This window comes from Akebia trifoliata, chromosome 13 (assembly GCF_017979445.1).
Source record: "Akebia trifoliata isolate Shusen 1 chromosome 13, ASM1797944v1, whole genome shotgun sequence".
Taxonomy (NCBI): domain Eukaryota; kingdom Viridiplantae; phylum Streptophyta; class Magnoliopsida; order Ranunculales; family Lardizabalaceae; genus Akebia; species Akebia trifoliata.
The window spans coordinates 22,768,102-22,793,925 of record NC_141387.1 but is presented as its reverse complement, the minus strand read 5'-3'; positions in this window follow the sequence as shown (position 1 = coordinate 22,793,925).

The following is a 25,824-nucleotide window of genomic DNA, read 5'->3' as shown; positions in this document are numbered from 1 at the left end:
AGTCTATCATAATTTTGGCCGCATTAACAATCAAATCTTTGTAAAATTTCATGGATACTCCATCAATAAAAACACTTACCATGCTACGCTTGAATACATTCTCAATAAATTTAGAAATGAGCGTCTAGGAGTTATTGAAATATGCAATCAATGATTGTTCGAGATCTTCTCGGCATCTTCGAAGGTCCTCAACTGTCACAATTTTCTTGGAGGAGAAATATCTACTAAAGAATATCTCGCAAAAAAATTCCCAATTCCCTACTCTGTTAGTTAGAAAGTTTGAGAACCAAGTTAAGGTCGGGCCACTCAAAGATGCAAAAAATAATTAAAGCATTAGTATCTGTAGACATCCTATTTTTGAGTCTGTCTAATTTGATAATTCGTCACCCGGTTGTTGTGGATTTCTAATGATAAGCATAAAGAACTTGAAGGGCTGTGAGTATTGTTCTAGTTTCTTCTATTTCTAATTTTTTTTCATCCCCCTACTCATCACGACTCGACATAGAAGTTTATACACACTTAGGATTTCTACATCTTACATATGACTAGCAAGCACGTACGCTTAGATTCGATACACAGTTCAATAACTTAGAGACCTTGCTACGCTAGGTGTTACAGACACCCCATTTTTTCATCTGCCTAATTCGACAATTCGTCACGTGGTTGTTGTGAATTCCTAATGATGAACATAAAAGAACTCGAAGGCTTGTAAGTACTGCTTGATTCCTTCTGTTTCTAGTTTCTTTTCATCCCCCTACTCGTCACGACTTGACATAGAAGTTTACGCACGCTTAGAATCGCTACATCTTACGCCCGACTTATCAAGCATGCACGCATAGGTTCGCTACATAGTTCGATAAGTTAGAGACCTCGCTACGCTAGGAAAATATGACTTTGAGACTTAGAAATAATCACGCAGGAACTGAAAGAAACCTGAAGCTAAAATTTGTAAAAATCACCAAAATGGCGAAAATACCCCTCATAAATTTTGGACCCCTGAAAAATCTCGAAAGTACCTCCATTGCACTCATAGTGTGATTTTGAGTCTAACAGGACCCAAATCAATGAAAACAGAGAAAATCGAAAAACATTTATAAAAAATCACCAAAATGATCAAAATGCCCCTCAATAACCAACTCTAACATAGAGACCCTGATCTCTAGGAAAATAAAATTCAAATCGAAAATCAAACGAAAATTCAACCAAGAAACCAATTTAAAATTTAAATCAAATTTAAACTAAAAATCAAAATAAAATTCAAATTGAAAATTAAACTAAACTAAGATCAAATTAAAATTCAAAATTTAACAAAAATTCAAAATTAGAAATCAAATTAAATTTCAATTAAAATATAAAATAAAAATTAAGTTTAAGTTAAAAATCAAGAAACCAATTAAAATCAAAATCAAGTTAAAAATCATTCAACCAATTAAAATGTAAAATTAAATCGAATTGATCAACCAATCAAAATCAAATTAAAATTGAATCAACCAAATCAAATTATAAAATTAAATTGAAATAAGAAATCAAAATCAAAATTTAAACATCAAATTTGAATATCAAATTAAAATATCGACAAAAATCAATCGAAATTCAATTGAAAATCAAATTGAGATTCAAGTTAAAAATCATTCAAATCATTCAAATCAATCAAATCGATCAACCAATCAAAATAAAATCAAAATCAAATTAAAATTGAATCAACCAAATCAAATTTTAAAATCAAATTGAAATTCAAAATCAAATTAAAAAAAATTTCAAAATCAAATCAAAATCAAACAAAATTCAAATTAAAATTCAATTAATTAAGCAAAGTGAAAATTAAAACCCATCAAATTTTTAAATCAAAATCCAATCCATCGATTAACATTGAAATTAAAATCCAATCAACCAATTAAAATCGATCAACTAAATTCAAAACTAAAATCGGCCAATCGAATTCAGAATTAAATCAATCAACCAAAAAATAAAATTCACTCGATCAAATTGAAATCCAAATCAGATTGAATTAAAATCGAGTTCCAATCGACCAATCAATTTAATGATCTATGAGAGATCATTAAGGCGAATAGCGTGGGATCACCACCCCCCATTCTCCAAAAATAAAAAATAAAAAAAGTGAGAAAGAAAATAAGTGGACATATATTTTCTTCTCCAATTCTCTCTTCCCCATGTCCTTCATCTCCCTCTCTCCAACTTCTCATAACTACTCATGTCCTCCACCATCACTCCCATTTCTTCCTCTCTCATGTTTGATGGTAGAACCACCATAAAAAATGATCAAAGGAACCATTACAAAAATGTTTTTGAGGGGACCCTTAAAAAAAATAGCAACATTTTTTTCACCATTAAACCTACAACTCTTCTTCCTTCTTGAAAAAAAAAATCACACCTTCTTCGCCATTAACGTCTTCAACTCTTCTCTCCCACGTTAGACGGCAATCTCACTTCTTCTACTTCTCCATTTTTTTTAAAAAAAAACTTACAATAATCATCTTCTTCCATTAATATTTTTTCGTCATCTTCAAACCAAAAAAAAATCAAGAATAGAAGATACCCCCCAATCATCTTCTTTCTTTCGTTCTCTCTATTTTTCTTTCTCTTTACTACATCTTTCTTTTAACCATTCAAACAACAACAAAAAATTGATTTTGGAGGAAAATTCATACATCAAACTAGCAAGATCACGGCACTACTCATAAGCTATTTCAAGTTTCTGTTGAAGGAATCTAAACGTCCGAAATTATTCGGCAAAGGTAATTTTTTTATTTAATTTTAGTTATTTTATTTATTTATTCTTGATTTCATAATTTTTTATGCACCTGAATGGATTTGTCGATTTTTTAAGTATACGTGGCACTAATGACAATTTTTAAAGTTTCTGAAATATTGATGGATCAATTCGTTGATTTTACGAAATGTATAGGCTAATTCATTCAGTTTGGCGCAAGTGCCGATTTTGAAAGATCAAGATTTCCTTGATCAAAATTGTTAAGTCGACTCATTAATTTTGGGGATATTAGAAATTTGAATCGATTTTTTTCTATAAAATGGATATGTGAGTTAACTCAATGATTTTGGCGCACGTGACGATTTTGAAAAATCAAAATTATTAAGTCGACTCACTGATTTTGGATACATTAAAATTTTGAATCGATGTTTTTTCTATAAAATGGATATGTGAGCTAATCCAATGATTTTGGTGCACGTGATGATTTTAGAAAATAAAAATTTCCTTAATCAAAATTATTGAGTCAATTCATTGATTTTGGGTACATTAGAAATTTGAATCGATTTTTCTTTTTATAAAATGGATATGTGAGTTAATTCAATGATTTTGACGCACGTGACGATTTTGGAATATCAAAATTTTCTTGATCAAAATTATTGAAGTCGACTCACTGATTTTGGGTACATTAGAAATTTGAATCGATTTTTTTCTATAAAATGGATATGTGAGTTAAATCAATAATTTTGGCGTACGTGACGATTTTAGAAAATCAAGATTTTCTTAATCAAAATTGTGAGTCAACTCACTGATTTTGTGTACATTAGAAGTTTCATTTAGAAATTTTTTATGAAATGAGCACGTTAGTCAACTCATTGATTTGGTGTACATTGGAGGTTTAAAATAGAAATTTTCTATGAAATGGGCACGTGAGTCAACTCACTAATTTTGCGTACATTGAAAATTTAAAATCAAATTTATTTATGAAATGAGCACGTGAATCAACTCACTGATTTTGGTTCACGTGGCAATTCCAAAAAAATAATTCTTTGATTAATAATTTGTGAGTTAACTCACTGATTTTAGTTCACGTGGCGATTCAAAAAATCAAATTCTTGATTAATAATTTGTGGGTTAGTTCTCTGATTTTGATGCATGTGGTAGTTTAAAAAAATCAAATTTCTTTGATTAAAAAATGTGTGGGTTAATTCACTGATTTAAATACACGTGGCAATTAAAAAAAAATCAAATTTCTTTAATTAAAATTGATCAGTCGACTCACTGATTTTGGGGCACATGCCATTAAAGATCGAATTCATACTATTCAAAATGTGACTGAATTGATCCATTAATATTTGGTGCCACGTAAGCCTTACTAAATCGTGGGGTTCCATCATGCGAATTTCGAGAATCCATGTAGCTATTTTAGCCGTAAGATTCGTTTAGTAAATCCGATATAATTTGATAATGATTGGACCCTAGTTTGACTTTTAGTGTTTGAATATTGACCGTAGGATATTTTTGAATCGTAATAGAGATTGATCATCTTGAGCAGGCAGGTGAAAGCGCCCTCGATCCGCGGGGTGCGCGGATCCGCTTTTGACCCTTGAGGTTAGGGAGTCACCACCTAGTTATTACGGTCTAGGAACCAAATTGACCCTACAATGAATAAAAAGAACTAATCTACTATAGAAATCTAAATCCGGGGATCATGTTACGGGGTTGGAAGGTGTTAGGCACCAACCCCGCCCGACCAATGCCGGTCTCTACTTATCCCAAATAGATCTACATTGCTAATGATAAACCTAGATTAAAAAAAATAAAAAAAAATTTACCTTTGATCTGCAAAAGTGTTATTCCCTCAGATCTTGTTAGAATGGCTCCTTGTACCGTATTTCTTACTTCGTTATATCTCCGGATCTGATTCCTGATCTCCGAGGTAAGGTATCTCCTTCTTGGATCTGAGTGCTTCAAATTTGTTGTGGATTTTTGGGATGTTTTTGAGAGGGTTTTGGGTGTTTTTTAGGCTAAAATCGGAGTAGGGTGTTAGGGAAGGAGTTGGGGCTCCAAAATTAGGGTTTTGGGGAGGCTATGGAGGCTTCTTTACCTACTTTTCCTAGGATTTTTTCTTTTATACGAAAATAGGGGTGTGGAGGCTCTTATTTATAAAGTTTTTAGAAGCATTAGGGTTTGATTAGGGTTTCTTTAAGGTTTCAATTAGGGTTTTGACTTAGTCTTTAGGGTTTTAATTTAGGGTTTTGACTTTAGTCTTATGAGATTGATTTGATTAATTTAGATTAGGATTTTGATTTAGGGTTTTGACCTTGGTCTTATGAGATTGACTTGATTAGATTAGGGTTTTGATTTAGGGTTTTGACCTTAGTCTTATGAAAGTGACTTGATTAGTATTTTGATTTAGGATTTTGACTTTAGTCTTATGAGATTGACTTTAATACTTTGACTTTAGTCTTTCTTGGTTGACTTTAATGTTTTGACTTTAGCCTTACTTAACTTTATTCTTACTTGATTGACCTTAATGTTTCTTTTTACATTTTTTAATGATTTATTTATTAATTTTAAAATTTTTAATTATTAAAATTGTAAAATTACCATTTTGCCCTCGCAGAGGATTTTTTACGTTTTAAGTCATTTTTCAATATTCCAGGATGTTTTAGAATCAGTTTTTCGTAAGGAATTCAATGGAAATGTTGATTTTTGTCATTTATGAAATTTTTTATGTGAAATGATCATGAATTTTATGAGGGGTATTTTCGTAATTTTGTCGAATTTTGTGAAAATTAGTGAAGTGATTTATTTGGTTTCGATTTGTTGTTTTATGTGTTTGAATGGGTTTTCCTAAGTGTAATGTAGGCTCTAGGATTGTTTTGATGTTAAGGGTATTTTGATAATTTGGTCATTTTTAGTGATTTTTATTGTGAAGCTTCTTTTTGGTCTGCAAGATGATGATTTCTATGTTTCTAGGGTCGTATTTTCCTAGCGTAGCGTGGTTTCTAAGTTTTATCAGTTCGAGATACCTCATCCGGATTTCTGAAACATATCTGGTAACAAAATAAAGTATTGGAATAGACATCCATCATTGGGAACCTTTGCGATCGGGTTGACGACTTGATTAATCAGGCGGATGCAAAAATGGGGTGTCTACAGCAGGTTCGATGCTTAACACCTTCTGAAACCCGTAACCTGACCCCTTACCCATGTCTTTAATTCGTGGACCGATCCATATCCCTTTGGAGTTAATTTTGTATCCTAGACCTAAACTAGGTGGAGACTCCCTATTCTTTTAAAATCCTCGAGATACGTAGATCAGACCCTTATCCGCTATTTAGCGGATGACAGGGTATAGACGATTTCAGTGGTGACTCCACTGGGGAATGTTAGGGTCAAACTTGACCCGATCCAAGACTACTCTTAGGTTGACTTTTTTCTCGAATCAATGAGAGTCTTAGATTAGGCTAGATTTTATCCTTTCTTTCATGGCATGTGATTAGATATATTCAATTGCCGATCTCTATCTATTTGTTTGATGATTGAATGTATTTGATTTCTATGGTTGGATATTTATGAAAAACGCCCCGGGCGCACTTTGTCCCTTTACACACACTCACGAGCATGCATATGCATATTTACATCATGTCATGTCTTTATAAACCTAGTAGCCAGATCTAAGCTAACCTGGTCCTTCGGGACACGGGGGACTCCCGTGAACGCTACAACTTCAGTACAGTACCTTCAAGTATATCAAATTGGAACACCACGTACTGCTTGACCAAGTAAAACTAGGATAGTATATCAGTGTTTTGGGCTGAAGTAACCTAAGTTTTGTCATAACCTAACTTCAATCATATAGTAAGCCTAGAACTTAGGTGCGGTCCTACTAGACCACGACTCGAATCGACCATAAGTGCTCTCGGGTTACCTTTCTTTAATCTAACCAAAAGGTAAGTGGGTGGACCGGTCCACACCGTTCAAATTGAATCCACAATACTGATCTAACCCAATAACATAACTGGAGATATACCGATCAATGTCTATTTAAACCAATTAGCTCAATTGGTAAATAGATCTCATTGATCAAAAATAGTAGATGAAGTTATTCAAATAGAATATTCAGATCCATTGGGTCGAATCGGCCCAAACTCAAATGGGTACACAGTCCTAATAATTTTTATTGGCCAATTTAATTCAATAGACTGAATATTTTATAATCAACAAGATTGGGATTAGTAAAAAACATATTAAGGGTTGTATCGACTAGCACAACTTAGATCTTACTCTTGGAATGTCGTACAACCCTTAATCATGGTTAAATTTCTTAAGATTCCTGATCAATTGACAAATCATCTTCATGCAACTTATTGCTCGGAATGTGTAATCTGTTAAAAACTTTGAATCTAGGGGTTAATCTAATAAAAGTTGTCAAGAGGGACCTTTAGTTCTAATTGTTAAAACCTATCCTCGGGTCTGTAACAAATAATCCACTTTTGATGGGGTTTAAGGATATCATTGCTCCTAAGCTTAAACATCCACCACCTAGTTGGAGTTATCAATCTGATCAATTGGAACATACATCAATGCCAAGTCAACAATCAGAATTGGCCTCAGAATCTCTCAACATTGCCCAGTTGTTCCTTGAAGATCATAGTACCTCAGTCCTACCGGTTGAAAGTGATGTCATGAGTCCTCAGTTTGTAATCAAACCCATTGTGGGTACTTGTCTTAATTTCTCATGAGTCATGTGAGTTAGTTTGAGTCTAGATTCTTTTTTCAATTTCACAATGTCTTATTTTTCGTAAAATCGAGTCTAACCATTTTATTTCTATTGAGTTGAGTCAGTTCGTCGATCCTGCAATGGCATCTGTTGCCCAATCTGAATTTGATTGAATAAAAGGAATTTCTAAATACCTCGAGTGCATTAACAAATTAACTAATAATCTTTCTTTAGAAGATGATTCTCAAATGAGGAACCTCCTCCCGAGTTATTCGCATTACTTGAACAAGAAGACAAAGGTCAGGACATTGACCTTGGAAAAATATAATTCCCAAGAAATTCAGATTGAAATTGACTTATCCCTATAGGAATACAAGGAGATGGTGAATTTATTCAAATAATTCAAAAGACTTGTTCGCGTGATCCTGAGAGGATATGTTGGGTAAGCTTGGGTGTTGTCCACCAATAAATAGATACTTGTCATATGAAACGGAAACATCATATATGAAGACTTAATTAGAGGAGAGATTATGAAAGATATCAACGCTGGATGTCTCAAAATAGCAGGGCACCCAAAGCGGATTACTATTGAGGCAGCTAACAAGAATTTGAAAACCATCATCATGAAAATGTATGACGTACATCGAGATTAGCATGCGAAATTTCTTTTCGCATCGTCCAACTTTGATTTGATCCTCTATGGGAGTTACTTAGTGTTTTTTACCTATGTGATATGAAAGGAAATATTAACAGAGAGCTAATCGTTACAAAAAAATTTGACTGATCGTCATTACAAGACCTCAATTAAATCAAAGAAAAACGTCTTAGAATAAGTTTACCAAAGAAGAGTCATTTGTGTTTTGATAAGAAAGTGAAGGTACGGGATAGGCAAGTTAAGGATTTAGCCTTTAAAGAAAATTGCAAATTCAACAGGAAAGGTCCTTTCGTCATCAAGATAAAATTATTTGAAAAAATTGTCAGACTTCAAAGATCATAATGACGCCAAAATGTTGGAATCATTAACCTTGGCCAGATTGAGCGGTACTATATTCAAGGAGGCCATCTTTGGCCAAACCAATTTTTCGGTTACCCGTCTTAATATCTCATTCTTCAGCCCTTTACAGCCTTTTTTTTTTTTAAATTACCTTTTACTTTCTCCACCTGATCATCTAACCTAGGGGAGGAATGTGTTTGAACTACATTTTGATGATAAAAGTGCTCTTGATCCACGAGATACGCAGATTCGCTTTTGACCTTTGAGGTTTGGGAGTCGTCACCTAGTTATTACGGTCTAGGAACCGAACTTGGATTCTAAACGGATAAAAACCACTAATCTACTAAAGAAATAACTGAGTTCGAGGATCAAATTACAGGGTTGGAAAGTGTTAGGCACCAACCCCGCCCGGCCAATGCCGGTCTCTACTTATCCCAAATAAAATTACATTGCTAACAAAAAGACCTAGATAAAAAAAATAAAAGAATTTTAGCTTCGAACGCAACGATTCTATTCCCTCAAATTGATAAAACCGTTCCTTGTACAGTATTCCTCGTTTCGTTCTATCTCCAGATCTGATTTCTGATCTCTAAGGCAAGGTATCTCTTTCTCAGATCTGAATTCTTCGGATTTTTTTATGGATTTCTGGGTGTTTTTGAAGGACTTCTAGGTGTTTTTCGAGCTAAAATCGAAGTATGGGTGTTAGGTAAGAAGTTGGGACTTCAAAATTAGAGTTTATGGGAGGTTAGGGAAGCTTTTTGACCTACTTCTCTTAGGATTTTCTATTTGATACGAAAATAGGGTGTGGAGGCTCCTATTTATAAACTTTTTTAAGTGCCTTTTAGATAGAATTAAGGTTTAATTATAATTCTTTTAGAAAGAATTATTGTTTAATTATAATTCTCTTAGAAAGAATTATTATTTAATTAAAATTCTATTAAATAGAGTTATTATTTAGTTAGAATTCTATTAAATAGAGTTATTATTTAATTAGAACTCTATTAGGATTTTGACTTTTAGTCTTATTTGATTGACTTTAAGATTTTGACTTAAGTCTTACTTGGTTGACTTTTAATATCTTGACTTTAGTCTTACTTGAGTGACTTTAATCTTACTTGACTGACTTTAAGATTAATTTTAGTCTTACTTGATTGACTTTAATTTTTTGGAGAACCCCCTTTATTATATCTTTAATTCTTTGAATAAATATCTTGGTAACCATCAATAATTTTGCCTGAGAGCCTGATTGATCGATTTTTTTATTCAAATTTTTAAATTAATTTTATTAATGTTTCACTTTATATTATTTAATATTTTATTTATTAATTTTGATATTTTTAATTATTAAAATTGTAAAATTATCGTTTTGCCCCTGAAGAGAACTTTTGCGTTTCAAGTCGATTTTTGATGTTCTAGGATATTTTATAATCGATTTTTCGTAAGGAATTCAATGGAAATATTTGTTTTTATCATTTATGAAGTTTTTTATGCGAAATGGTCATGAACTTTATGAAGGATATTTTCGTAATTTTGTCAAATTCTGTGAAAATTGGTAAAATGATTTAATTGATTTTGATTTGTTATTTTATGTGTTTGAAAGGGTTTTCTTAAGCGTAATGTAGGCTCTAGGAATGTTTTAAGATTAGGGATATTTTGGTAATTTTTTAGTGATTTTTATCGTAAAGTTTGTTTTTGTGTGACAAATGATGATTTCTATGTTTTTGGGGTTATATTTTCCTAGCGTAGCGTGGTTTCTATAAGTTTGTTAATTCGAGATACCTCATCCAGATTTATGAAACATATCTGATAACAAAATAAAGCATTGGAATAAACATCCATTATTGGGAACCGTTGCAATCGGGTTGACGAGTTGATTAATCAGGCAAGTGCAAAAATGGGGTGTCTACAGATGCTCCTCTTTGGTAGAGGGTTGAAGCAAATTAGATAGTAAATCTATTTTGGTAGATAGTGTGATATCCGAATCCCAAAGCTAGTGACAATTCATTTAGCAGTCTGATTTAGCAATTCGTCGGGGTGTTCGGATCCTTGAGGGTAAAGCTCTCCCCAAACTAAAAAAATGTCAGGTCCTTGAGTGCGAGTTCTCACTTGCAGTGTCAGATCCTTGAATTTTAAAAAATTCTCCTTGACTGATGTAACAACTGTGCAAGTGTGTGCACTTAAAATCTGAGATAAATTTCAAAGAGTTTAAGTTGGAACCGAGTAAAATCTGAGCATAAAATGAATATAAATTGAGCATAAACTGAGCATAATTTGAACATAAACTGAGCATAATCTGAACATAAACTAAGCATAGACTGAGCATAAACTGAGCATAATCTGAGTATAATTTGAGCATAAACTGAGCATAATTCTGAGAAAATCCTTGGCGGTAACTGAGCAAAATCCAAGATAACCCTTAGCGGCAACTGAGCAAAATTCAAGTTAACCCTTAGCTGCATCTGAGCAAAATCCAAGATAACCCTTGGCGGCAACTGAGCAAAATCCAAGTTAACCCTTGGTGGCAACTGAGTAAAATCCAAGATAACTTTTGGTGGCATCTGAGCAAAATCCAAGATAACCCTTAGCGGCAACTGAGCAAAATCCAAGTTAACTCTTGGCGGCAACTGAGTAAAATCCAAGATAACCCTTAGCGACATCTAAACAAAATCCAAGATAACCTTTGGCGGCAACTGAGCAAAACTGACAGAGGAATGAATGAATTTTAGGAAAGAATGAATGAATTTGGAGAAGACTGATTAAAATGAATCGGAAAACGAATAAATCTGGAAGATAATGAATCTGGAAAAGAATGATTGAATCCAAGAATGAATGGATCTAGAAAAGAATCTGGGAACGAAATAATGTCATATCTCCTACTCTAGGTAAATGAGTTATTAGTTAATCTCTGGGCACAGTCAAATGTGAGATCCGAAGTACTTTTGTTTAAACCTCAAGGTTTTATCCAAAAGTTTTATGAATTTAAACCAGAGTTCTTATTTCTTTTGAATCGCAAGGGTTTTTCGAAAAACTGTTATCAAGAAGGTAACCTTAAGTTTGGGGTTCCCATTATCTTTTAGGATTAACATTGTTCAAACATAAAATGCCCCTAGTTTGACAATAAACATAGCATTGAAGATAATTGAACACATCATGCAAAAATAAAAAAAAATGCCCCTAGTATAAGGGGGAAACTACATATTTAGAAGAAAAAGAAAATGCCCCTTGTATGAAGATTTGAAATATTTGATTATCACAAGCGCAATAAAGATCCAACTTTTAATTTTGATTAATTTTATAGAAGATTTTGAGTCGGACTCAAGAAAACAAAATATTTCCTTTTGAGACTCATCATAGAATTCACTATTCTCTCCCTTGGTTCACTTGGAGAAGTAAAAATTTTCAGATCGATTGTAGACAAGATATTTGTGACTTCCGAGTCTGTGCCTGATTTAAGCTAAGTATTAAACTTTTTTATTCGGACTTCTGATATTTCAGCTCGGATCGCTCTTAGTTTTTAACTCCCCGGAGATTTTTTCTATTTTTCTTTGTTGCTCTAACTTTTGCCTAAATTGCTCTTTCAGATTTTCAAATTAGCGAGCATGCTCTAGCTTTTGCCTAGATTGCCTTTTGAAGTTTTCAAACTAGAGAGCTTTTTTTTTTCCTTTGCTCTGATTGTTGTCAAAGTTTTCCTTTCGAATTTTCAACCTTGCAAGCTTGCCTTAATTTTATCCTAAGTTGCCCTTTTGGAGTTTTCAACCTAGCAGTTTTTTTTCTTTTTTTTTTTCTTTTTTTTTCTTTTCTTCCTTATGGAATTGCTGTCTGATCATACTTTGCTATTTTTCTTGACTTTTCACACGGTACTTAAGAAGACTTTTATAGGTAAGCTTAGGACTGGATATAAAAAGAAAGGGATTTTGAGGCTCAAAAACCCGAATGCCCCTTGTGTGGCATTTTGCCTTGAATTTTCTTCCCCATTGTGGCTGATATTTCTTTTTTCCTTTTTTCTTTTTTTTGAATTTTTTTTATTTTGATGTGGAGAAATAGATTTTTTTAGTTTGATGTGGTCAAGCCTGAAGTAACTGCTCAGGTTGCCTACATACCCCAAAATTTTGGGATCAGACCAAAACGTAGTTCGAATCTTCCCTCCCCTAGGTTAGGTGATCAGGCTGAGAAAGAAAAAGGCATAATTTTTCTTTTGAAAAGGTTGCAAAGGGGTTGAGAAAAGATATATTGAACTGGGTAATATGATAATTGATTCGGTCAAAGATGGCCACCTTAAATGTAGTACCGTTTGATTTGGTCAAGGTTGGTTGGTTCTAGTAATTCGATTCCATCATGATCTTAAAGCCTGACGGTTTTTCCTGGTAATATTTCCTTGATGATTAAATGGACCTCTCCAATTTGGTTTGAACTTCCCTCTAGGGTCAAAGATAGGTATCCGATTCTCTTTGAGTACTAAATTCCTGACTTGTAAGTGACGGGCCTTGATCTTTATGTCAAACGCACGGGCGACTCTTCTTTGATAAGCTTGCACGTGATACAAAGCTCTTAGTCGTTTTTCTTCGATCAAATTTAATTCTTCATACCGTTGACGACCCAATCTGCTTCTGACAATTGACTTTCTAACAAGACCCTGAGAGACGGAATTTCCATTTCAACTAGCAAGACTACTTCCATGCTATACACTAAGGAGTAGGGAGTAGCTCCAGTAGAGGATCGAATTGAATTTCGATATGCCCATAGTGCAAATGGTAGTTTTTCTGACCAATTTCGATGTGATGGACACATTTTCTTGATGATAGTCTTAAGATTCTTATTAGCTACTTCGACTGCTCCATTAGTCTGAGAGTGGTAAGGAAATGATTTGTGGTGTGAGATTTTAAACTTTGAACACAATGTAATAACCTCAGCTTTGAAATGTGACCCGTTATCAGAAATCAACTTCGAAGGTACCTCGTATTGACTGATGATGTTTGTTTGGATAAACTTTGCAACTCGAGACGCAGTGAGGATAGCATAAGAGGCAGCTTCGACCCACTTAGTAAAATAATCGATAGCAACTAGAATGTATTCATGCCCGTTTGATGCCTTAGGCGATATTTTACCAATAATGTCAATTTCCCAAACTGAGAATGGCCACGGAGAAATCAGACCAACTAATTGAGATGGTGGCACATGTATAAGGTTTGCATGTATTTGGCATTTATGACAAGTCTTGACCATGTGGTGACAATATGTTTCCATCGTGTGCCAGTAGTACCCTTGTCTCATAATTTTCTTAGCTAACATTTTCCACTCATGTGAAGGCCACATTCTCTTGAATGTAGTTCAACCATTATCTGTTCAGCTTGATCTTCATCAACACATGACAAATGAATCCCATCATAAGACCTTTTGTATAAACTTCCTGCGTACAGGATGAATTGAGATGCTAATCTTAGTAGGGTTTGTCGTTCCTTCCTCGATGCTTCTTCCGGGAATTCTTATTTTTCCAACACTTTCTTTATATATGTGTACCATGGCTTCCCATCAGGTAGTCGAGTAGCAATGTTGATCTGATGGCAATATGCAGGTTTGTTTTTGACTTCGATAGTAATCGACCTCAATTCCATGCCAGGGGGCAAATGGATCATTAAAGATAGAGTGGCTAAAGAGTCAGCAAATCTGTTATCTTCCCTTGACAAGTATTGGAACAGGATAGCTTTAAACTTACTCACTAAGTTTAACAGATACTCATGATAAGGCTTCAACTTTTCATCCCTAGTCTTCCATTCTTCCAATGATTGATGTATGACTAAGGCTGAATCCCCAAAAACTTCAATTTCTGTAGTGCCCAGGTTTAAAGTGGCTTCGAGCCCCGCATGTATGCCTCATATTCAGCTGTATTATTGGTGTTAGAAAAAACTAACTTAATGGCGATCGGAATGTGACATCCTTTTGGAAAAAACAGGACTGCCCATATCCCATACCTGATTTGCGGCTCCATCAAAGTACAGCTGCCATGTTTGGTTCTGTGGTTCTTCTTCAACATGCGAGATGTTCTCATCTGGGAATTGATCAACAGGCCTTATTCCTTCTACTATAGGGTGATCTGCCAAGTATTCTGCCACAGCTCTCCCTTGATAGATTTCTGTGTAACATGCGTGATGTCAAACTCTGATAACAACAATAACCATCCGCAGTTCTCCCTGTCAACGTCGATTTCTCGAAGAGATACTTGAGAGGATCCATCCGAGATAATAGGATAATTGAATGAGATAGCATATAGTGTCGGAGTCTCTTAGTAGCCCATACCAGTGCTAAGCAAGTTTTTTCGAGGGTCGAATACTTTCGTTCATATTCTAACATCTTTTTGCTTATGTAGTATATAGCCCTTTCTTTGCGAGTATCTTTGTCATACTTTGCAAGCATGCATCCCATAACTTCTTCTATGACTGACAGATAAAGAAGAAATGGTTCACCCAGTGTAGGTGGAACCAAAATAAGTGGGTTCAAGAGATACTCATTGACTTGGTCGAAAGTCTTTTGACATTGCTCATTCCAAACTATTGGTTCATTCTTCTTGAGAAGCTTGAAAATAGGTTCGCAGACGTTGGTGAGTTGAGCGATAAATCTGCTGACATATTGGATTCTACCCAAAAAACATCGAATTTGCTTTTGAATCTCAGGTGGTGGCATCTCTTGGATAGCTTTAATCTTCACAGGGTCTACTTCGATCCCTCTTTGACTGACCATAAATCCCAACAATTTTTCTGAAGTTACTCCAAATACGCATTTTTGCGGGTTGAGGCGGAGTTGGTACTTTAGAATCCTTGTGAGAAACTTTTCTAACGCAGCAACGTGCCCAAGTCATTCCTTAGATTTGACTATCATATCATCTACATAGACTTCAACTTCCTTGTGTATCATGTCATGTAGTAAAGTCGTGGCTGCTCTTTGATAGGTAGCTCCAGCACTCTTCAAACCAAAAGGGATAACCTTGTAGCAAAAGGTTCCCCATTGTGTGATGAACGACATTTTTTGCATATCTCGAGGATCCATTTTTATCTGATTGTACCCCGAAAAATCATCCATGAAGGACAACAAAGCGTGCCATACTGTACTGTCTTTCGGGCTTGCCTTGTTTAGATCTCTAAAGTCCACACACATTCTGACTTTTCCATCCTTTTTGGGCATCGGGACAACATTGGCAATCCACTCAGGGTATTCTATTACTTCCAAAAATTAAACGTTAATCTGCTTCGTAACTTCTTCTTTAATTTTCAGAGTCCATTCTGGCTTCATACGTCTAAGTTTCTATTTGATTGGTCGAGTATCAGGATATAGCGGAATCCGATGTTGAACAATGTCTATGCTTACTCCCGGCATATCCTCGTAAGACTATGCGAATACGTCTTTGAACTTTCTGAGCAAGTCTACTATCCCTTTGCGTTCATCAGGAGATAAAGTGACCCCAATCCAAGTTTCTTGAGGACTTTCTTTTGTTCCGAGGTTGATAACCTCTACTTCCTCTATTAGAGGTTGAGCCCGACTTTCATTTTCTTGTTCAAGTAATTTGATTATTTCAGGGAGAGGTTCTTCTTCAGAAGACTCTCCTTCCGAAGCCAGATTATTAGTTAAATTATATTGTGCTCGGGGTAATCAAAAATTTCTTTCATTTCATTAAAAAGAGATGGGGTAACAGGACTCATTGCAGACTTGACATACTCACTTGACTCAGCAGGAAAAATAAACTCACTAGAAATAACAGACTCAGCAGAAACAACTAACTTACTCAACTCAACAGAAATAAAGGACTCAACTGTCATGTCAGACTGAACAGGACTAATGGGACTGACAGACCCAGCCTTGATGTGCAACACAGGACTAATTACATGATAGTTAGAGAGACACCCAACAGCGGATTTGATTACAGACTGAGGATTTGAGATCCTCTTCTCAACTGACAACACTAGGACACTATGATCTTCAATGAATAGCTAATCAATATTGAGGGAGTCCAGATTGAACTGCCAGTCTTCAACTTCTTCTCTTCAACTTCTGTGCTTGCTTCCTTTGCAGGCCATTCCATACCAAAGAAGATTTCAAACCCCGGCAGACGAGTACCTGTGATGTGATCAATGAACGGCTCTGGGAACCCACAGTAACGGAAGTCTTCTCATTCTTTCACGAAATAACCATTAAGGGTCTTACAATAGGACTTCATGTTGATGAGATCCATGCTGTGCCTTTGCCTTGTCTCGCTTTGTCTTCCAGTATTGGGCTCAATCTTCCTTAGTAGGCTTATATCCTAGTCCAAATGTGCCAATGACTTCTTTAAACATCGGTGCCCCTTTAATACCTTGTTGTTTGCGACCTAGGCCCATACCAGGGAAAAATCTCATTTTTTTTAATATATTGGCCATATAGCAGTTAGAGGTGTTCTCAATAGGGAAATATTCTTTCACCGAGTGATCCCATTGAACTGAGCAGATCTTCTCGAATTCGAACCCGCTAAGTTTTATTCCTTGTTGTTCTAGTTGAATCTCAAGCAATGGCTCATTCTTGGCCTCAGTACTATTTATGATTCCTACAATTTCAACATCTCCATGAAGAGTAATCACTAGCCCATCCTTGATAAATTTAACCTTCTAGTGTAGCATGGAAGGGATGGCTTTGATCTGGTGTAACCATGGTCTCCCTAACAGTAAATTAAAAGAAAACTGGATATCAATAACCTGAAATTTCACAGGAAATTCAGCTATGCCTGTGGACAATCGAAGGTGCAAAATTCCCAGTACATCCCTTTTGGTGTTATCATAGGCCTTGACACCTTGATTAGTGGGCTTGAGATCTTCAACCTTAAATCTGAGACAAGTAGCCATCTTCAGAGGGCAAACATTCAGTGCACTCCCGTTATCAATCAAAACCAGAGGTACCCTCATCCCATTACAGTCAACTGTGATGTGCAATGGCTTAGTGTGGCTTGCCCCTTCTTTTGGGAGATCTGAGTCTGAGAAGGATAGGATATTATCCACGTAAGTTGCCCCTACTATACTGGCCAGCTGATCTGGAGAAGTATCAAAGAAGACTTGGGCTGTGTTTAGTACTTTGAGAACAGCCTCCCTATGAGCAGTGGAATTCATGAGTAAACCCCATACTGAGATATTAGCCCCTAATTTCTTCAACTGCTTGATCATAGAGTTATCTTCTTCGATGTTTTCTTTGATGGGATCTTCTCTTTCTTTCCTTACCAAGGCTGCAGGATTATAAACGCAGAGTTCTTGTGGCTTAAAAACTCTTCCTCCTCGAGTCATATGTCTAACTTCATCACAGGAGAGGGAGAAAGGCTCATCTTCTTCAGTCAACAAGTATAGATCTTCATCTGTCAAATATACAGGATTTTTCAAGTTCATTTGAGCCAACAGGTAACTAGTGAATGCGGGACTACTGTAGCAAGGCAGGGATAAATAATACGTATCATCCGAGGTTAAATCAAATGGTTCATAGTTCGTAGTGAAAACCTCATCAGTAAAAGCTATCCCAGTAAGGGGGCAACTAGGCAGTTTGACTTGGATTGGATGGATAAGAGAGACGGGATCGAATGGCAATGGGGTGTGAGAAACCATGTTCAGGGTTGGTGGAGGTTGATAAGTAGGTAGTGGATTAGTGGTGACATTTGATGGGCTAGGAATTGTGATCTTTTTGTTGTCAATAAAGCTTTGAATGGCATGGCGCAAGGTGATACATCGATCCGTGTGATGGCCAGGATTTTGATGAAATTCGTAGAATAAGTTAGGGTTGTGTCCGGCTGGCAAGGGATTTGGTAAAGGTCGGGGTTGAATCGGGGTAAGTAACCCTTTTTTCAATAGTTTTTACAAAGCTACGGTAAGGGTCATCCCTATATTGGTAAATTGGCACGGAGTTCGAGGTTGACTTGGGTAAACCTAGTTATTAGTCCGAGCTGGGGGTTGAGCTCGAGTAGCTGATGTGTTGACTATGTAAACATGGTTGGTACTAGGTTTGGGAACATAGGGTTTCTTAGGCTTGTTATCTGAGGGGTTAAAAAGAACCCCAGAGGCAAATGCATCCTCAAGTTGGCTTCCGGCTTGTAACAAAGACTCAAAAGTAGGGAGATATTGGGCCACTAGGTGCTGAGCATATCCTTGTGAGAGATTCTTTAGGATAATCGCTACTTGTTCCTTCTCCGAAAGTCTATCCCACATTTAGGCAGTCTTGGCCCTCCAGCGATCAGTGAATGTCTCCCCATTTTTCTGTTTAGTTGCTTCCAAATCCCTTCTTGAAGTCTCAATCTCGATGTTATACTTATACTGATGCTAGAAGGCCTTTGACATGCTCTCCCAGGTACCGACAGTAATTGGATCTTGAGACATTAGCCAACGTAGTATTGATCCTGATAAAGTTCTCTAAAACAACAACGTCATATGTTTGTCACTGAGCCCCATAGTGCACATGTTGGTAACATACACCTTAAGATGTGTTTTCGCACACCCTGTACCACTGAACTTGTCCATTTCAGGCATCACAAACTTCTCTAACAAATAGATTCTAGGGATGTGATTCAGAGCTTCAATGCCTACTGCAATTTGATCGATACCCTTTATATTCTTCATAGCTGACTATAATTAAGACATTCTGTTAGCTAACACTGAATTTTCATCAACATACTCTTCGTCTCTATCGAGTTCGAAGACTTCACGTGGACGTTTCTCTTCCACCTTCTTTCCTTTCGGGTCATCTAGGGGATTGCCCATTGATTCCGAGGTCTGTTCTAACACTTCCACTTTGCCTTTTATACTGTAAATATCATTGGCAAAGGCTGCAAAGATCTTACGGATCTCTGTGAGCTCAGATTCTGATGTCATCTCTGCTTGTTGACTTGGTATTATAGCTCGTTCTAACCGACTTGACTTACGACTTCAACTAGGAGGTGGACGCTTGAGTTTGGGCGCAATAATAATCCTATATGACCCCATCAAAGGTAGATTTAGTCAATTTCAGTATTACCCCCTTGATAACATTTTAAGGTATCAGTGTATTGAGGTTTGTGCACCAATCATTAATTAATCCATTCACACAATGAACATTTAAAAAGGAAATAAATATTTATTCAAAAGAAAAATAGCTTTATTGAAAATGATTAACAAAGAAATGTTCTTATTAAAACATCTTTCAACAAATTTGACTTGAACTATTTTTACATGGACGCTTGACTTTGTCTTGATGGTCATCAGGATTGCTGTCAGGCTTGATCCTCTTGGCTCTAATAACTAGCTCTTTGAATTCTGTTGGTCCGTCTAGATACCCTAAGGTGCGTTTGTTCCAAGCCTTCTCAATGAGATGCACTAACTTTTCAGTAGTGGCTCAGGAGGAAAGAAAGCTTTGGGCTGAGGCAAAGAAACCTCTGTATGTACTTCATACTGTTCTGGGATCAAATTAGGATAGTAAAAAGATGTTTCTTCTAAATCAATCAGACGGACATAATAGGATCCTTTGGTTCCTAGAACAGGGGGATCAGTCATCTACCAAAGGCATCTTAAACAGATATGACGGGCAAGGCGAGAGTCTAACCATTTGCTCCAAGCCTTGACTGAGTTGTGACGCACTAACAGGTTTCTTTTGGAAAAGTGTTCTGGCCCATGCTCGAGATTTGAAGGAACATCTACAATTTTCAGACGATCACAAAGCCACATATAAAGTAGGTGTGGACTTCCTTTGAAGCTTTTCCGCTCACCATTTTTTATGGCATCTAGACCTGAGAAAGTTTCAGCTAGGATGATAGGCTATATCTATGAAGGATTCAGGGATAGTTTGGCCGTCACTGTTGTAGGTCAGTACATATTGAGCTAAGATTCCTGGCACCATCGATAGTCTCTAGTGGCACGTTAGGCTTCTTGTTTTTCATTGACAGGATGACTGTGGGAGCGATACGGGCCCAGTAAAGGTACTAAGTCCAATCTCCCAGTATGAACTAAGGCATTGGCTTCTTCCTTGGAAATGTTCAGTCCTGTGGCGAGGTCACCAGAATATCCGGTCTTCAATGAGGGCCTGACTAGAGGTCCTAAAGTAGATATCCCCATGATGCCACAATAATCCTCGTGAGTGGGGCACAAGTGCATATGCCCAATATGGAATATGTGAAGGTAGGGGTTCCAGCGCTTAGCCATAGCACGTAAGAGGTTCCAGTCTATCTCAAACTCATGGAAGTAGAGAGCACTCCTCAACATGAATCTCCCAAAATTGATCTTCTTTACAGGGTGCATCCTTATGACAGTTGTTTTGACTAACTGATCGATTGGGTTATCACCTGTGGCTAGCATCCTGGTTTGACACAAAAGGGTATTTTAGTACACTTCCAAGGTCCATGTAAAATTACTTTTTCTTTTGAAAAATCTTGTTCTTATGAAAAATATTTTCTGAAAAATATTTTTTCTTGAAAAATATTTTTTTGCTAGAAAACACTTTCTTTGGAAAACACTTTTTCTGAAAAATACTTTTCCTTTGTAAACAATTTTTCTTCTTTGAAAATTCGATTTCCATTTTGATTTAAATGGCCCGACCTATCATGATTGTTGGATCGAGATGGACTGGGTCATTATTGAATTTTTGCAAGAAATAGATTTTTTATTGGGTCGATGCGTCCTCAATCCGCGGGGTGCGCGGATCCACTTTTGACCCTTGAGGTTTGGGAGTCGCCACCTACTTATTACGGTCTAGGAACCGAATACTGACTCTAAACGGATAAGAAAACTAATCTACTAAAGAAAAACTGAATCCGGGGATCACATTACGGGGTTGGAAGGTGTTAGGCACCAACCCCGTCCGGCCAATACCGGTCTCTACTTTTCCCAAATAAGATTACATTGCTAACAAAAACTTAGATAAAAAAAATAAAGGAAATTTTACCTTCGACAAAGATTCTTATTCCCTCAGATCTGATAAAACTGCTCCTTGTACCATACTCCTTGGTTCGTCCTGTCTCCGGATCTGATTTCTGATCTCCGAGGCAAGGTATCTCTTTCTTGGATCTAAATTATTGGAATTTGTTATGGATTTTGATGTGTGTTTTAAGGGCTTCTAAGCGTTTTTCAAGCTAAAATCAAAGTATGGGTGTTAGGTAAGGAGTTGGGGCTTCAAAATTATATGGGAGGCTAGGGAGGCTTTTTGACCTACTTCTCTTAGGGTTTATGATTTGATACGAAAATAGGGTATGAGGACCTCTATTTATAGATTTTTTTTAAGGGTTGATTTAGATAGAATTAGTGTTTGATTATAATCCTTTTAGTTAGAGTTGTATTTTAGTTAGAATTGTTTCAGGTAGAGTTGTATTTTAATTAGAATTGTTTTAGGTAAAGTTATATTTTAGGTAGAACTCTATTAAATAGTTATTATTTAATTATAACTCTATTAGGATTTTGACTTTTGATCTTATTTGATTGACTTTAATATTTTGACTTTAGTCTTGCTTGATTGACTTTAATTTTTTGGAGAACCTCCCTCTATTATATCTTTAATTCTTTGGACCACCAAATGGAGGGGTCCTTAAAGAAATATCTTGCGAACCCTCAACAATTTTTCCTAAGAGCCTGATTGATCGATTTTTTTTGTTCAAATTTTTAAAATAATTTCATTAATGTTTCACTTTAATTATTTAATGTTTTATTTATTAATTTCAAAATTTTTAATTATAAAAATTGTGAAATTACTATTTTGTCCCTAGAGAGGACTTTTCGCGTTTTAAGTCGGTTTTTGATGTTCTAAGATGTTTTAGAATCGATTTTTCGTAAAGAATTCAATGGAAATATTGGTTTGTGTCATTTATGAAATTTTTATGTGAAATTATCGTGAACTTTATGAAGGGCATTTTCGTAATTTTGTCAAATTCTACTAAAATTAGCGAAATGATTTATTTGATTTCAATTTGTTATTTTATGTGTTTGAATGGGTTTCCCTAAGCGTAATGTAGGCTCTAAGGATATTTTGATGTTAAGGGTATTTTGGTAATTTGGTCATTTTTTTGTGATTTTTATCATGAAACTTCTTTTTGTCTCCAAAATGATGATTTATATGTTTCTGGAGTCGTATTTTCCTAACGTAGCGTGGTTTCTACAGTTTTGTCAGTTCGAGATACCTCATCCGGATTTTTGAAACATATCTGGTAACAAAATAAAGTAATGGAATAAACATCCATCATTGGGAATCATTGCGATCGGGTTGACGAGTTGATTAATCAGGCAAGTGAAAAAATGGGGTGTCTACAGATGCCCCTCTTTGGCAGAGGGTTGAAGCAAACTAAATAACAAATCTATTTTGGTAGATAGTGCGATATCTGAATGCCAAAGCTAGACAGTTCATTTTGCAACCTGATTTAGCAATTCGTCAAGGTGTTCGGATCCTTGAGGGTAAAGCTCTCCCCGAACTAAAAGGTTGTCAGGTCATCGAGTGAGAACTCTCACTGACAATGTCAGATCCTTGAATTTTAAAAAATTCTCCTTGACTAATGTAACAACTGTGCAAGTATGTGAACTTAAAATCTGAGATAAATTTCAAAGAGTTTGAGTAAAATCTGATCACAAAGTGAATATAAATTAGTTATAAACTGAGCATAAACTAGCATAACTGAGCATAATCTGAGCATAAACTAAGAATAAACTGAGCATAACTGAGCATAATCTGAGCATAAACTGAACATAACTGAGCATAGACTGAGCATAAACTGAGCATAACTGAGCATAATTCGAACATAAACTGAGCATGATTCCGAGAAAACCTTCGACGGTGACTGAGCATAATTCCGAGAAAACCCTCGCCGGCATCTGAGCATAATTCTGAGAAAATCCTCAGTGGCATCTGAGCATAGTTCCGAGAAAACCCTCAACGGTAATTGAGCATAATTTCAAGAAAACCCTCGACGGCATCTGAGCATAGTTCCGAAAAAACCCTCGGCGGCATCTGAGCATAATTCCGAGAAAGCCGTCGGCAGCATCTGAGCATAGTTTCGAGAAAACCTCGGCGGCATCTGAGCATAATTCCGAGAAAACCCTCGACGGTAACTGAGCATAATTTCGAGAATGCCCTCGGCGACATCTGAGCATAGTTCCGAGAAAACCCTCGGCGGCATCTGTGAGCATAATTCCGAGAAAACCCTCGGCGGTAACTGAGCATAATTCCGAGAAAGCCCTCGGCGGCATTTGAGCATAGTTCCGAGAAAACCCTCAGCGGCATCTGAACATAATTTTGAGAAAACCCTCGGCGGTAACTGAGCATAATTCTGATAAAGCCCTCGGCGGCATTTGAGCATAGTTCCGAGAAAACCCTCGACGGCATCTGAGCATAATTCCGAGAAAACTCTCAGCGGTAACTGAGCATAATTCCGAGAAAGCCCTCGGCGGCATCTGAGCATAATTCCGAGAAAGCCCTCGACGGTAACTGAGCATAATTCCGAGAAAACCCTCGGCAGCATCTGAGCATAATTCCGAGAAAACCCTCGACGGTAACTGAGCATAATTCTGAGAAAACCCTCGGTAGCATCTGAGCATAATTCTGAGAAAACCCTCGGTAGTAACTGAGCATAATTCCGAGAAAGCCCTCGGCGACATCTGAGCATAGTTCCTAGAAAATCCTCGACGGCATCTGGGCATAATTCTGAGAAAGCCCTCGGCGGCATCTGAGCATAATTCCAAGAAAACCCTCGGCGGTATCTAGCTGAGTAAAACTGAGACTAAAGGAATAAATCTGGGAAAGAACGATTGAAAATGAATAGATCTGGGATAGAATGAATGCCCTATCTCCTATGTGAGATTCAAAATGCTTTTGTTTGAACCTCAAGAATTTATCCAAAAGTTTTATGAATTTAAAACCTGAGTTTTTATTTATTTTGAACCTCAAGAGTTTTTCGAAAAACTGTTATCAAGAGGGTAACCTTAAGTTTGGGGTTCTCATTATCTTTTAGGTTTAGCATTGCTCAAAAATAAAATGCCCCTAGTTTGACCATAAACATGGCATTGAACATATCATAAAAAAAAGGCCCCTAGTATAAAGGGAAAAAGTTACATTAAAGAAGAAAGAAAATGCCCCTTGTATGAAGGTATGAAATATTTGATTACCACAAGCGCAATAAAGATTCAACTTTTAATTTTGATTAATTTTATTGAAGGTTTTGAGTCAGGCTCAAGAAAACAAAATTATTTCCTTTCGAGACTCATCATAGAATTCACCCTTATCTCCCTTAGTTCACTTGGGAAAGTAAAAAATTTCAGATTGATCGTAGACAAGATACTTGTGGCTTTCGAATTTATGTTTGATTTAAGCTAAGTATTGAACTTGATTACTCGGACTTCTCGGACCGCTCTTAGCTTTTAACTCTCCGAAGATTTTCTTTTATTTTTCTTTGTTGCTCTAACTTTTGCCTAGATTACCTTTTCAGGTTTTCAATCTAGCGAGCTTGCTCTAACTTTTTCCTAGATCGCCTTTTCAGGTTTTCAATCTAGCGGGCCCTTTTTTTTCTTTGCTCTGATTGTTGTCAAAGTTGTCCTTTCAAATTTTCAACCTTACGAGCTTACCTTAATTTTTGTCTAAGTTGCCCTTTTCGGATTTTCAACCTAGCAGGCTTTTTTCTTTTCTTCCTTATGGAATTACTGTATGATCATGTTTTGTATCTTCCCTGACTTTTCTCACGGTACTTAGGAGGACTTTTATAGGTAAGGACTGGGTATAAAAAGAAAGGGATTTTGAGGCTCAAAAACCCGAATGCCCCTTGTGTGGCATTTCTTTTATTTTGCCTTAAATTTTCTTCCCCATTTTGAAGATATTTTTCTTTTCTTTTGAAATTTTTCTTGATTTTTTATTGTGTGGGGAAATAGATTTTTTTTTATTTTGATGTGGTCGGGCCTGAAGTAACTTCTCAGGTTGCCTATGTACCCCATAATTTTGGGATCAGACCAAAACGTAGTTCGAATCTTTCCTCCCCTAGGTTAGGTGATCGGACTGAGAAAGAAAAAGGCATAATTTTTCTTTTTGAAAAGACTACAAAGAGGTTGAGAAAGGATATGTTGAACTAGGTAACTGGGTAATATAAGGATTGATTCGACCAAAGATGGCCTCCTTAAATGTAATACCGTTTGATTTGGTCAAGGTTGGTTGGTTCTTGTAATTCGATTCCATCATGATCTTGAAGCCTGACAGCTTTTCTTGGTAGTATTTCCTTGATGATGAACGGCCCTCCACAATTTGGTTTGAACTTCCTTCTAGGGTCAAAGATAGGTGCCCAATTCTCTTTGAGTACTAAATCTCCGACTCGTAAGTGACGGGCCTTGATCTTTTTGTCAAACGCACGGGCAACTCTTCTTTTATAAGCTTACACGTGATACAAAG